The sequence below is a fragment of the Drosophila ananassae genome (assembly GCF_017639315.1).
Source record: "Drosophila ananassae strain 14024-0371.13 chromosome 4 unlocalized genomic scaffold, ASM1763931v2 tig00000061, whole genome shotgun sequence".
NCBI lineage: Eukaryota > Metazoa > Arthropoda > Insecta > Diptera > Drosophilidae > Drosophila > Drosophila ananassae.
The window spans coordinates 5,250,786-5,264,139 of record NW_025319038.1 but is presented as its reverse complement, the minus strand read 5'-3'; the positions used below and the strand labels follow the sequence as shown (position 1 = coordinate 5,264,139).

The following is a 13,354-nucleotide window of genomic DNA, read 5'->3' as shown; positions in this document are numbered from 1 at the left end:
CGAGCAGATAAGTAGAGTGAAAGTGTATTATGAGTGCTGAAAAATGTTTTCCCAAGAAAAAGAAAAAGAAAAAATCAATCAAAAATCAAGAAAAAAGGGTAAAAATGTAGAAAGCAACAAAAAAGTGAAACTTAAAGTATGCAACAAAAAGGGAAAACTAAAAGTATACAATATACGCAACAAAACAGCACCCGTAATGCACGCTCACTCTACACCCTATTACAATTAAATAATATTATATTCTGCTATTCCTCATATTTAAAAAAATTTCTTTTTTTCATCATCAGAAGAATTTGAAGACGAACACGAACACTCCAATATTGATACACAAATACTTGTAAAGGGTGAGTAAAGCGCTTCCTCCCTTCCTCCTCAAAGATAATAAATTCAGATAAAGATTGAATATTCCTTTTGACATAAACATAATCATTAAAAAATTCAAACACCATTTACAAATACTAAAAATTATATTGCAAGGAAAAAACAAATACTAAAAATTATATTGCAAGAAAAAAAAAAAAAAACAAAAAATTAAAACCACCCTTTACGAATACTAAAAATTATATTTCAAGAGTTCAAAGAATTAAATTGCTTACTTACTTATTATTTTTATACGACTTACACGTCATTCTCTTGGGGCCCCTTGGCATAGGTCTATAGTATTTTTTCTGAATAAAACATTTTCCCCTCCCTCTTGAAATGGAAGAAATCAAGGCCACCCTGCAAAAATTCGGCCACCCTCTTAGATCAGGTTGTAGCAGTTAAGGAGGATATTAGGAAAGTCGGGACGAGGACCATCATTCTTTATATTAGACAAAAAATAAGAGGTGACGCCAATTTGGCGCTTTCTTCTTACAATGTAGAAGACGATGATTGGTCGGAAATTAAGCGGGTCCTCTCGCTTCACTACGCCGACAAGCGAGACGTCCGAACCCTTGAGTATCAATTGAGCCAATTGTCACAGGCAGGTAGAACTCTAGATCAATTCTACAATGATGTCAATAATCACTTTTCCTTGATCCTAAACAAATTAAAACAATCAGAGCACGCTCCTAACGTGGCCAGCGCCCTAATTGAGATGTATAAGGACAAAGCACTGGATGTTTTTGTAAGAGGGCTCAACGGCGATGCCTCTAAATTACTGATCATCCGGGGTCCGAAAAATTTGCCTGAGGCATATTCCTTTTGCCTGGAGCTGCAAAATGTATCGGTCAGAGGAAATGCACGTATGGAACACACAAATAGGTTCACTCCATTTTTTCAACTCCGCTACCCAACAAACGCATCACCCTATGCGCCTCCAATAGCCCCACGGTTTTCACCTTCGTTCCAACCACCAGTGAGGGCACCGGTGGGCGCAACCTTTAACGATAGCTCATCCGGTAACTCACGAGGCTTTAATAGATTCCAGGGACCACGACCAGCCATTAAGATGGAATCAAATCGGTCTGGCCAGTCTTATCAGTCCGGCTTTGGCATACGCCGTGGAAACTGACTTCTTGGCCACCGTTCACAGTGCGCTTGAGGATGCTTCTCAATTGATACCTCATGTAGAAGCACCAATCAATGCGTTTAGGAATCAACTGGTTTTTGATGAAAACCAGCTTGAGTACTCATGCGAGCACCCACATGTTGGTTATGTCCACTTAACGACGAGACTATGTCCGATTTAGTAAACATTCTCGAAAAATATTTAAAACCCTCCATAATTAATGGAGTAAAGATTGCCGAAACTCACCTCCCATCCTTCCAATCCATATGCTTTGAGAATTTTAAGCTGTATAAAATTCGAATAACGCAGAGATTGGTAAAGGATTTGTCCGATTCAGAGCAGATTTCTGAGGCAATAGAAAGGGAACATCGCAGGGCCCACAGAGGTCCAAAAGAAGTCACCATCCAAATTCTTGAGAAATTCTATTTTCCCAGAATGACAAGTACGATTCGTGCTCAGTTGTCATCGTGCGACTGCTGTAAACGATTCAAATATGAGCGTCATCCCAATAAACCAGAATTGCAACTGACACCCATCCCAAACTACCCCGACGTGTTCACCTTAGAAAAACGGGTTTATCTAAGTTGTATCGACAAATTTACAAAATTCGCCAAACTTTTTCCCCTACAATCCAAGGCATCAATTCACCTCCGCGAAACACTGTTAGAGGCCCTTTATTACTTTACGGTGCCTAGAATGATAGTGTCAGACAACGAAAGGGGTCTCCTTTGTCCGACTGTACTAAACTATCTCCGAGCATTGGAGATCGAATTATATTATACCCCTACTCACAAGAGCGAAGTTAACGGCCAAGTGGAAAGATTTCATTCAACCTTCTTGGAAATTTTCCGGTGTTTGAAATTTGAAAATTCAAATTTCACGAGTGCACAGTTAGCACTGATCGCTGTAGACAGATACAACAACACTATCCATTCAATAACAAACAAAAAGCCAGTCGACCTATTTTTAAACCGCGCATCGCGCATCAATTATCAGGGATTATCAATCTTCAAGGAAAAAATACTTGAAGACGTTAGAGGCCTGATCGAGCGAAACCAGACTATGGCCAATATAGGACATAATAAAAATAGGACCGAACCTAAACAGTACGAGTCGGGGGATAAGGTTTTCGTCGCTAATAAGCAAATTAAAACTAAAGAGAAACAACGTTTCAGACCAGAGGAGGTCCAAGAGAATCGCGGAGTGACGATAAAAACTAAATCAGGGAAAATCTTACACAAAGCAGACTTGAGGAATTGAAGAGCGCTTTACGACCCTCTCTTTAAAAAAAAAAAACACACACAAAACATTTTTTTTATTTTAACACTCTCACAAAACATTAAACGTAGAATAAGATATTATAAGTATACACAAGCTTTTCTTTTCTTCTCGATCAATGACCTACAAGCCTCACAATCATCGGTCTCACATCAGCCGCGCGCATATACAAATACGACGCACCCGTCGTACCCCTGCAACAAGGAGGAGTATGGCGCATCAACGGAATGTTCAAACTGGTACACGTCATCGACATATCAAGGATGATGCAGCTAGTAGACGAAACTAGCCGGGATGCGGCAACCCTGACGGATCAACGTGTCAACACAATAACGAGGCATTACCTGGAGCAGGCAGCGGAAGGGATGAACAGAGTGATGAGGCCATCATCACGCAGAGCTCGAGCGGTAAACTGGCTGGGTTCAGCCTGGAAATGGATAGCAGGATCACCGGATGCAGAGGACTGGAATGCGGTACTCAACTCGGAGAAGATGATCACCGAAAACGTTGACCAGCAAATTCGGATCAACGCTCGACTCTTCGACGCAAGCCATAAATCAATTCAACAACTGAATGATGTGGTAGCGAGAGTCAATGCGATAGACGGCGATCTCCACGCAATTATCCTGGCTGACCAAGTGGCGGAAATCACGAGGACCTGCCAACTTGCCAAAACGGGAGTGACGAATTCGAACCTCCTGGATCATGAAAAAATTGAAACTGTACTCACGGAAGTCAACGATCTCCCAACGATAGTGCTCGAGCAATAGAAGCTCGCACTAAACGGAGAAGAAACATATGCAGTAGTGGGCAGCTGTTCCTCCATCGGCAACATTACAGTCTGCCCAGAAGAGGATTTAATAGCTTTGGAGGAGAACTCATGCATTCCACGGCTCCTGAAGGGTGGCCATGCATCCTGCTCATACCTTCGGAGCAACGAAGAGGTCGTGCAGTTAGTCAAGAATGGGACATTATTCCTCTCCAATTATAATGGATCGCTTGCAACACCCGAAAGAGACTACCAACTGGAAGGGACGTACATAGTCCAGTTCAACAACGAAGTCATCACAGTCCGGAACAAAAAATTCACCGCCTATTCCGCAAATCACCCAATGGCCTTACCACCAGTGCTGACCAACATTACGGTAACTGGCTATAGACCTTCCCTTGGTTATGTTGATGACGTCAACGCCCAAAACATACAGGTGATGTGTGGCGTTTCAAAAAAAAAAAAAATGTCTTGGAGGCTTCACTAACAATAGTAGTCTTCTCGATCCTGTTCATCATCTGGAGGAAGCTGCCCTCCACCGAAGGAATACCAACCACGAGGGTTATGACAAAGACGACGTCGACAACAGCCCACCATTCTGTTAATTGATCTGCGGGACGCAGACTTTTAGAGGGGGAGGAGTTATCACCCGGCACATTCGAGCCCCTCCCTTTGCTCAGCATTATTCGCCCCCTACTACTACTACGCCCTGAACTCGACCCCAGACTCCGAATCCGCAGCATAAGCAATACTCGATATTCAAGTGTTGTGGGTTCAACCACACCAGGACATGTCGCAACAGTGCAACTATGTCACAAGTGTGCAACTATCCACGCTGACTAGAATGTTTCGGGAGAGCTGACACACACTCTAAGTGTTACGCTGACTCTTGACACCGGATAGCTGACTCCACACCCGCTGACACCACACACGCCGACACCACACACGCTGACACCACATATAGAGTTGGAGTGGGAGATCGGCCGATATCGAACTGACGATCTCTGGGTAGTCAGTCTTCTCCGGACCACAGAACCACGAAGCCGAATCCAAATATTCCTAAAATTACTTCCCAATTGTTACATTTAACTACTATTTCCAATCACTAATTAAGGACTTGACGAATGAATTGTTAGCTTAAGACTTGAACAATAAATTGTATCAAACCATGAATATGAACGGACTTCTAATCATCAGATGATCAATGGAAGGACACCTTAACTTATATGATAACACAGGCCGACAATTTCCAACTTTTTTTTTCCTACCCGCATAATTTTACCTGCTCCATGAACTTTAGGCTCCCCTGAACCAAAGTCAGGGAAGAAATTGATCAAAGAGAGAAGAAATTGATCAAATTTTACCATATATTGAATTATGTAGGCCGTGTAATGGCGACGACCATCATTGTTTCTAGTACATATCATTTTTGAATGTATGTGTACCAACTAAAATTTAAAATTGGTATCTAGCAGTTACCATATCTTTGGAATACGCATCCAAAGTTGAAATCTCAGATTTTCTACATTCATTTTTGGTCTACTATGATTTTTCCCCAAACATTTTTCTATGGAAGAATTTCATTTTCTTATTGAAATCAGTAGATCATACCATGTTTTAATTTAAGGAAAAACTCGAAATAATTTTATTGAATTTATTATAGGTGGTTAAACAATATTTTCTTCAATTAAATTTGTTTAAGTGTTTAATCTCATATTTTCAAAAGGTCATGGCTATCTCCAACTTCTGTAAAACTTTACCAAACAAAGCTGAACCTGCCATATATACGTTTTGAACAAAGAAACAGTTTTAGATAAAGTATATATATTCTTGATCAGGATCACCTCCTGAGTCGATATGAGCATGTCCGTCTGTCCGTCTGTCTGTCTGTCTGTCTGTCTGTCTCTCAGTTTTAAAGCTATCGAGTTGAATCTTTGCACACACCCTTCTTTCTGTTGCAGGCAGTACATAAGTCGGAACGGCCGGGATCGGTCGACTATATCCTATAGCTGCCATATAACTGATTGATCGGAAATGCCATAACCTCGTTGTTTTTCAAGTTAGAAGGATGGGACAATGGATGCCTCTTTGGGCAAAATAATTCGATATGCCAAATTTCATAAGGATCGGCCGACTATATACGATCCGTTATATATCTAATAATATAAGCTGCGTGGCGCCACCTAGCGGACTGCGACTCATATACTCGTATATAAACTTCGGCTCCGCCTGAAGTTAGCTTTCCTTTCTTGTTTAATTTTAGTTGGTACACATACATTTCAAAAATGATATGTACTAGAAACAATGATGGTCATCGCCATTACACGGCCTACATAATTCAATATATGGTAAAATTTGATCAATTTCTTCTCTTAGGTGTACCGCGGAAACTGTGGGTGAACTATGTTTGTTCTGGACTTTGGTTCAGGGGAGCCTAAAGGTTATGGGGCAGGTAAAATTATGCGTGGAGATTTTTTGCTGTTGGCCTGTGTAATTTATATAAGAGAAATTATTAATTGTATAATTCTATAAATTATAAATAGTTGTCGTTTCCCAAATCGAACTTCAGGGGAAAAAATCTTACTTAAATTAAGAATTTTTTTCTTGAATTAAGTAAAGTCTTTCTAGGTCGACTTCCAAGTGCGTTCGTAGTTAGTTTAAATGCGAAATTCTTGGGTTTTCTCTGAGTGCAGTATCCACTCAACAGGGTAACCCACCGGCAAGACCGAGGTGCGGACTGATGCCATGATATTACCGACCGTAGCACCAAAACTCTTACAATTGATTCCACCTAAAGACAAAGGTTTGTTTCAAGGCTTGCCTTATACCTTGGAGATTAACATCCCTTTCCAGAGCTTTACCTCTTTCAACCCCGAGGATCCATATCAAGCTTCTGTAGAGGTTTCAAGCGATACTATTTCTTCTGTCGACAATAAGTCTCCATGCGTGGAAAATAAAATCCGCTGATTTCGTAAGGATAACTTTCATAAACTTAATGAATACATTTGATTGGTCCGATTTCTGGCATGCACTGATATAACTGTATATTTAATTGCTTCCAGACATTATTAAAATGTTAGTCAATGAAGGAGACATCTCTGACAAAGTAAAGTATATATATTCTGGATAAGGATCCCATCCTGAGTCTATATAACCATGTCCGTCTGTCTGTTTCCATAAGTGATTGATCGGAAATATCATAACTTGGGTTTTTTTTTAAGGATTTTAAAAATGCCGACTATATCCTATAACTGTCTTTTAAGATAGATGAGACTTTTTACGGTTTCCATTTTGGGCAAGCTAATCCGATCTGCCAAATTTCGAAAGGATCGGACGATTATATTATAGCTGCCATGAAACTGAACGATCGGAAATGACACAGCTTTACTACTTTTACGGATTCTTGGGGCTGTTTGCAACATTTTTATTAGAAAATTGATTTCATGGTGAAATTCTCATAGGGATCGGCCAACTATATTCGATGGGATATATATATATATTAGGGCGGTTCGATTTGTAGGGGGAATCCCCCTAGGGATTCTCTATAGAAGTACTAAGAAAGGATGCTAATGAATCGTATCATTATTGTCATAAACGACAAAAGGCTACAACTAAAGCTTCTAGAGTCAAAAATAGAAAAGCTAGAGGATGTGCTATACGAGTGCAAAGCCTATGAAACTGATACGGAAAAAAACGCGATTTTATAAAATCAGCAACGTTTTTTGTTGGAGAGCAGTACAATCAATGCTGTTGCTCGCAAATGCTATAATTGTGGAGCTATATTTAACCCAAATCATCTGGTCGAGTGTCGAACCAAGGAGGCGAAATGTCATTTTTGTTGAAAATTGGTACATTTTGCGAGATATTGTAAGCAGCAGAAAAAACGGAGTAACAAACAATCCTCTGGATCTTCAATAAATTGGCTAGGGTTAGGTAAAAATTAAAATTTTCAAAAAAATTCAAATGATCATGTTTTAACTAATAGCTTAACAATAAGTGAAAGCAGACAAAGTGGTGAACGGTGGACGAAAACCTTTCAAATAAATGGAGTTAATATTACATTTATGGTAGATATTGCTATATATCAATATTGAGATCAACTATACCAATAAATATAGCTGAAAATCTAAAATTAGAAATTTAAAAGGAAAAGTTCCTGTTTCAAGCCCTAAATATCCTCACAGCAATGGATTGGCAGAAAATGAAGTGGCAATAGCAAACAATATCCTAGAACGTTGCTCACAAGTAAATGATTATTAATATAGGATCCTTGAATACAACGCTACCCCAGTAGAAAGTTTGGATCTAGCGCCATGATAATTATTCTTTGGAAGAATGTGCAAGACCAAATTGCCTATAAAGAAGACTGCATTATATAGAAATATGATTAATGAAGAAATAATCTCACGGAAGTTTATCGAAAAAAAAATTCCTGTGAAGATATTTTCATGGTTGTATAAGTATAAGCATAAGTGAAAACAAAGAGATTCCAAAAACTAAAAGTAATTTAAGACAACCAAAAAATTATGTTAGATTAAGTGAGAATGAGAATATTATAAATGAAAGTATTGAAAATGAATTACATTGTGAAGAAAATGAAGACGAAATTGTAGACCTAATTGAAAACTCTATTGTGAATGAGGGAGAAGGTGATGTATCTAATAATGAAACCGCTGGTCAGAGGACGAGACTAAAATAGAAATCCAGACACCAGATATTTCGCGATCTGGAAGATCCATAAATACTCCTCAAAGATACGGATGGAATTGAGTTAAGACAAAAAATAAAAAAAAAATACAAAAAAAAAACAAAGGAAAACTAACTTCGGGCGGAGCCGAAGTTGATATACCCTTGCAGTTAAGGTTGTGACATTTCCGATCGTTCAGTTATATGGCGCCTATAGGATATAGTCACCCGATCGTTATAATATTTAGCAGAACAGATTAGATTGCCCAAAATGGAATCCGTAGAAAGGAATCCGTCCCATCATTCTAGCTTAAAAAACACCAAAGTTATGCCAATTCCGATCCTTCAGTTATATGGCAGCTTAGGATATAGTTGGCCGATCCTTATGAAACTCCTCAAATCGGATTATTTTTCCCAAAATAGAAAACACCAAAGTTATGGCATTTTCGATCAATCACTACTATGACAGCTATAGGATATAGTAGACCGATCCCAGCCGTTCCGACTTATATACTACCAGCAAGGAAAAAAAGGATGTGTGCAAAGTTTCACCTCGATAGTTCTAAAACATGAGAGACAAGTTTGTGTAGAAACCGACAAACAGACGGACAGACGGACATGCTCATATCGACTCAGGATGTGATCCTGTTCAAGAATATACATATATACTTTAAAGGGTCGGATATGTCGCCTTCATTGCGTTGCACACTTTTGACCAAAATCATAATACACTCTGCGAGGGTATAAAAAGCGTGTAATAAGAGTATAAATTAAGTATTTTTATTTTTTCATATATATATAGTAATATAATGTTATCGAAGGATGGTCACACTAGTAAGCGTAGCGGAAGATGGATAAAATATAAAAAGCACATGGCTTAAACTAAAACTATATAAATTGTTCTAAAGGCTTTTTAGCTTGGTCAAACGTTATCGTGAATAACGCAAAAAGTTATGGGAGTTACATTCGTCGCTGCCGGACTCAGTTTACTGAAGATCCAAAGAATTTTTATAAGTTTGTCAAAACTAAGCAAAAACATATTTCTTTTCAGCCTTTGCTTAAAATTAAAAACTTATCTGCGAACTGTGGATCATTGCCAATCTATTAGCAACATTTTGTAAAACAACTTCTTCAACTCCAAAAATGTCAGATCAGCCATACGTACATATGTACATAAATAGCACTCATTATGATTTTTTGATGTATGTAGGTCTAGTAAACACGAAAATGACTTTCATAAATTTTTTTATGGTAAAATTTTTTTTAATTCACTTTTGAAAACTTTTTTTTGGATTTTTAGAGATGTGCAGACTTTTTTAAGTATGTATGTATATCTCGCGTTCTAATGAACCGATTTTATGGAATGAGCCCTTATTTTATTGGTAATTGATAATTTTATAATTTAATGGTAATTTGCTACAACTTTATTTTATTAATTTTTCGATTCGTTGGAAATTTCAGGAGGTAGAGGCTCGAACATGTCAAAAAATTGTACTTTTTTGAGTAAATTCAACTGCAAAAATTTACATATCGTCCCACGAAAAATATAAATTGTGAAGATAACTTATGTTTGAATTTTTTTAATCAAAGCTTACACTTTTACGGCTAAAATAAGCTATTGATGATAAAAAGCTATGGAATATTATGGATTTTTTGAATTTTTGAGTAAATCACTCAATTTGAGCATTTTTTCTATTCGAACGTTTTTTCTCATTCTCATTCAATGTTATATATTTTGCTTGCATATAAACTCTATTAAGTAGCACTTGTATTGTTGATGGTATTTGTAAAAAAATATGGTGATCTCCTTATTTGACTTTCTACTACTATAACCCTTTAGTACAATGAAATTATTTACGAACAAAGACGAAAATGTTGATGTTGGTATACAAATTCACTGGACTGAGATTTGAATGGGAAGTACGTTGAACACAATTAATTAAAATGTTCTTACACTTGATATTAAGCAGAAATCAGTAGGTGCAAAATAAAAATTTATCAGATTTATTATTTCCATTTAAATTTATAACCATTTAAATAAAATAAAGTATATTGCAGTATAATATAGTAAATAATATGTGACGCTTAAACTCATGAATGAGGTAAGCAAGGCAGACACTAAAACTTTTCAATTTAATTTAACACCAATCGGTGCACAATGTTTTCGGTTAACCTGTCTGTTCAAGAATTGAACACGATATGAATTCCAAAGATAGAATGTAAGAGATCGGACCCATGGGAATAGGTAATCATGGGCATGATTTGAAAAAGATCTCCTGCAGTCTAAGTTAATATTTATGAGGTGCACTTGAAGCACTTAAAATAGGGTCACATAGCATGTCAGCGTGCAGTCCGTTGATAAGTAGTTTAAAATAGATTTAAGATTTTCATGTATCTTTCTTGTAAGAGAAGTGTATGAAATAAAAACAGTTTTGAAACGGAACTCATTGGAGTAACACCATTATATAAGGGGCTCCTCTTAACACTGTCTTTACCTAACACAAATAGATTCGACGGTTTTCCAACACGTGAACACGCAACACACATATAGTTAAGCATGAGAAAAACATGGATTTTTCAAATCTAAACCACAAATGGACATTGTTTGACCTTGAGATTTATTTATAGACATGGCGAAAGCTAAACGAATTGGAAACTGTAGCCTTTTGAAGGGTATGGTAGAATCTGATGGTATCATCGGAATACGTGGCAGCAGGACCACTTTTCCTTTAAACTTCCCAGCCAAAATGGTTGCTTCAAGAATGTTTCCGATGATCTTTTTGATGACCAAACGCGTACCGTTACATAATTGAGGTGGATTCAAATTACGGAGGAGAATAATAGGGGAGCCAATCTATAATCGAAGATTATGTGGTGGCATTCCAGGGATATCTAATGAATTTAAAAATTCAATCGGAAAATTTACACTTTCATTTTCATCAGCAACAGTATCGATTGATTTAAAAGACATCAGATCGCCGGGTAACAACTGTTGTATCTGGAAGTTAATTTCGTCAACATCAACGTTTTTAGCTGCCAAAATCGCCCGTTGACTAAGCCATTCATGATTCAAAAATTTATACTCTGAAAATACTCTGATTCAATTAATTTTTATCCTGAACAACAGTGCAAAAATTGTCGGGTAGTTTAATGTATCGCGTATTTGGTGGCAGTTCTATTTTACCGTTCCCAATATCTAGTTATAATATGCATTCAATTTACACTTCAGTCTGAGTAAGACGTGGCCGGCTATGCTAACACTAAAAATTTGAAAAGTGGAAATAATTGAATTATACGGTATTTTGTTCACTACAAAATAAATTTAATTAACTTTATAGCGTCAACAACACGTGGTAATTATGCTGTTAAAATGTAGCTTATATGACACGTTCGTAGATTTACCATTGCAGCGCCATCTATTGATTACTTACTCAACACAGTCGAAAGGTAGATACATCTGTTAGAATCATTTGGAGTTAACAAATAACTGGCGTCAAATAATAACAGACAAATAATTAGCAATAAATTAAAATCGCGACTATTATTTGATGTTTAAACTATCCTATCTCTCAAGTTGGATCGAACAGCACATGGTGTGCGAATTTTATTATAATCGGTTAAGCGGTTTAGGAGTCCATTGAAGACAAACATTGTGACACGAAATTTATATATATTAAGATATTATGTATCATTTATTTATATGAAAACTTCCCAAACCGTATATTTTAAAGATGATTATTTATTATCAAGATTATTTAAGTTGTTTTTAATGGATCCAGCTGGGTATAAAAAGTGTTGGTGCCCAAGATTGTGCATCTCTAGCGTTAAATTTTATCCGTAAGGTTTTGGAAAATGAGTAAAAGAAAACGCGAGTTCGCCTGCGTAAACGATCCGAACGGTTTTTGCAATGTGTGCGGTGAACATATAGACCGTAAAAATGTACGATCATTTACTAATGACTTACGACAAAAGTACTTCCATTACTTCAAAATTGAGCCGAATCATAACGATCCGTGGACCCCACAGAGTGTATGTGCCACATGCCAATCAATTCTTCACAAATGGGCTTGCGGAGAAAGGTATGTACCTGCCACTTTTCTTTATATCTTCGTCATATGAAAGGACTAGAGGGATTGTTATATATTAAACGTTATTCACGTCCATTTCAGACGTTACCTGAAGCCAGAATTATTTTTGAAATATATAACATAGTTGACCGAAAAAATTATAAAATCCATTATTTTTCGTGGATTTTCATCAACAATAGCTGGTTTTTGCCAGTAAAGTGTAAGCTTTGAATAAAAAAATTCGAACGTAACATATTTTTAAAATTTATTATTTATGGAAATCCCCAATTCCCCCAGTGATTAACATTTGGGATTTTTGGTATCTCCTTTGTCAGAATTTAAAATGAAAAATGAATTATTTATTATAAATAAATGATAAATAAATACATGATGTATTATACATAATATACAATAAATAATATAAATGATATTTAATAGAGTTTATATGCAAGCAAAATACATTGAGCAAAGTAACATTGAATGAGAATGAGAAAAAACGTTCGAATAGTAAAAATGCTCAAATTGAGTAATTTACTCAAAAATTCATACAATCCGCAATTTTTCCATAGATTTTCATCATCAATAGCTTATTTTAGCCGTAAAAGTGTAAGCTTTGATTAAAAAAATTCAAACATAACTTATCTTCACAATTTATATTTTTTTTTAGTCTTCGATTGCAGTCGTCGCATGCAGACGTGTTTTTTATTGTGCTCCGGGAAAAAATATTCAATAAAATCATAAAAGTGCAGTGACTGCTCTAAGAAATCTACAATAACGCGAAAAGACGCTTTTTGCGATGAAATCGCTAATGTTTATATTGATTAATTAATTAATTAATTAATATAAAACACAACACTTAAAACTCAAACTAAATCAACCTCGACTGCAATGAGTTCAAACGACGTTCGCACACAACGTCAACGTGAGCTAGACGAGAGACGGCTCTCAGTACAAAGAAACAACGCGTACTTCTCTTTTAAAGCAACCGAAAACCATGCAAGCTCCGATCAAGCTCGGTCAATTACCCCCAACTTGACCGAATTCTTTAACGTAGAGAGCGAG

The 13,354-nt window shown here is 36.8% G+C and overlaps 1 protein-coding gene and 1 long non-coding RNA gene across 8 annotated transcripts in view; one reads left to right on the top strand and one right to left on the bottom strand.

The window, feature by feature from the left end:
* LOC6501769 (calcium-dependent secretion activator) overlaps nt 1-13,354 on the bottom strand; it is a 338,872-nt gene that overhangs the window by 258,512 nt on the left and 67,006 nt on the right. The window lies entirely within an intron of this gene.
* Nucleotides 8,747-12,955, top strand: LOC123257760. The gene is made up of 2 exons (XR_006507863.1): nt 8,747-11,578; nt 11,636-12,955. It is a non-coding gene; the product is annotated as an uncharacterized LOC123257760 (long non-coding RNA).